Source organism: Cyprinodon tularosa, unplaced genomic scaffold (assembly GCF_016077235.1).
Source record: "Cyprinodon tularosa strain WSP-4 unplaced genomic scaffold, ASM1607723v1 ctg135, whole genome shotgun sequence".
Classification (NCBI taxonomy): Eukaryota; Metazoa; Chordata; class Actinopteri; order Cyprinodontiformes; family Cyprinodontidae; genus Cyprinodon; species Cyprinodon tularosa.
Window position 1 is genome coordinate 695000 of NW_024038168.1, and position 2171 is coordinate 697170.

At 47.9% G+C, this 2171-nt stretch overlaps 1 long non-coding RNA gene across 1 annotated transcript; it reads left to right on the forward strand.

The window, feature by feature from the left end:
- On the forward strand, window positions 1-1252 carry LOC119778544. Its single transcript, XR_005280085.1, has 3 exons — window positions 1-676; window positions 782-902; window positions 977-1252. It is a non-coding gene; the product is annotated as an uncharacterized LOC119778544 (long non-coding RNA).
- Window positions 1253-2171: the final 919 nt, after the last annotated feature.

Below are 2171 nucleotides of genomic sequence, written 5' to 3' on the forward strand. Positions count from 1 at the left end.
AGGCCTCAGCTGCAGACTAAACAGCTGTGTCTAGCTATTCAATATCTTCATGGCATCAATATTGCCCACAGAGACATAAAATGTGACAACCTTCTGCTGGACACCAACTATAACCTCAAACTGTGTGACTTTTCCATCAGCAAGAGGCTGGCTTATACCAACGGCAAGTTGGTGCTGAGTAGTGACTTCTGTGGTACTCCAAACTATCAAGCACCAGAAATCTTAAAACATCGTCCATACAACCCTAAGCTTAATGATGTATGGAGTATGGGCATTGTGTTGTATAAGATGCTCTTTGGATCGCTTCCTTTCAAAAACAGAAACTGAGAAGAATTTGTGCGACTTCAAATGAAGCGAAGAATTACCTTCCCAACCACTTCATCTGTTTCAACACAAGCAAAAGAGCTGATCCACAGCATTCTGCAGCCTGTGCCAGAAAACCGGATCACAGTCAATGGATTGTTGGAGAGTCCATGGTTGTTGCAGGGGACCATGGGAGAAATAGATAAAGCTGGACCATCTGGAACAAAAACAACAACAAAGTCTAGTCAGAAGACACAGCTAGACAACAAGCTCCAAAAAGCTTCAAAAAGCTGCTCAACTGCACAGCCGGGACCGTCTGCTGCCAAATAAAAGCACATAACAACAAGACATCTTGTCAGGACTCAGCTTGCAGGTATGGGGTTCCGTTAGTGCCAAAAACATGTTTATGTGTCTTCTGGTATGTTTATGTGTCTTCTGGTGTGTCCTGCCGGTCTTGCCATCTCTGCTTCCCTCACAGGTGTCTGTCGTCTGACTGGTGGGCGGGGTGCGCACATCTGCAGGTAGTTTTGCAGCACCGACCCTGCACTATATTAACAGCACATGGACAGCGGGAGGACGCCAGAGTGTTACCGTTGTTGGTATGCCAAATCGGTTGCGGTCTCTAGCCTGCTTATCTTGCTACTATTCAAAGCCTGCTTTCTGTGTCTCCTAGGTGCCCTCCTTGTCCTCCACTCGTGCCTCTGAGTCTCCCCCTAGACGATTGTCTCCCGGGTTCCTCTGGTTCTCTCTGAGTCAGTTTCTCCGGCCCTGGACACAGGGCTTCCCCGCCGATCTCCTGGTTCCTCCCACTGTTCTGGATCCCCGGATTCCCCGGTGCTGCTCGGTCCCACTCCTGCCCCCGCTCTCTGGTTTCCCGGACACACAGTATTCCTCCCCGGTCGGATTGTCTGCGCTCTGTGGTAGGCTCACGTCCCTCTGTTTTTTTCCCCACTTGGTCTTCACCTTTGGGGCTTAACACTTTTCCTTCTCCTTAGACTGATCCGGTTCCCTGATTAAGCTTATAGTTAGGGTGGCTCAGGTTATCCTGAGCTATCTCTATAGTTATGCTGCTATAGGCTTAGACTTTTGGAGGACATAGGGACCCCCATTTCATCATTCTGCTTCATTCTCTCTCTGTTCTCCTATTCTGCAGAATCTGTTTGTTCAATCTCTAACCTTCTCTCTCTCTGCTTTTCCTCAGGGTAGCTTTGCCTCGTCTGTTCCTGTTTGGCTGTGACGTCATCCTGGAAAGAAACATCAGCTGTGCTGCTTCCATCAACACCCTTGTTTATAGATGTTGGAGATCAGCCTGTTTTCCAGCGTGGTCCTGTTTCTCTGACCGTGACTGAGTGGATGTGCTCTCTTCGTCCTCTGGCATGGGAGCTGCCTTGGAGCTCGTCTGCCTGGCTGTGTGTTTCCTGGACGGGGCCGCCTTTTACAGCTGCTTTTTGTATCTCTGCTTCTGTCTCCTTGAACCCCAGTCGGCCTCGGCAGATGGCTGCTCACACTGAGCCTGGTTCTGCTGGAGGTTTCTTCCTGTTAAAAGGGAGTTTTTCCTTTCCACTGTCGCTACAAGCATGCTTAGTGTGAGGGATTGTATTTGAGTCAATGAGTCAATGCAATCAACTGGTTTTCCTTAGATAGAAAACTTTGTGAATTTGGCGGTATATAGATAAGCTGAATTGAATTGAATTGAATTTGGCGCCCCCGCTCGAGCTCATTAGTCCTGAGGTCCTGAGTTTTAGTTTATTTAGTTAATTAAACCTTTTAATCTAGACCTGATTGTAAATGTCAGTTCTTTGTTTTAAGCTGAATCAATGCTGTTACTCCTTCTGTACAGTAGGGGATGCTGTAGCTCAGTTGGCAGT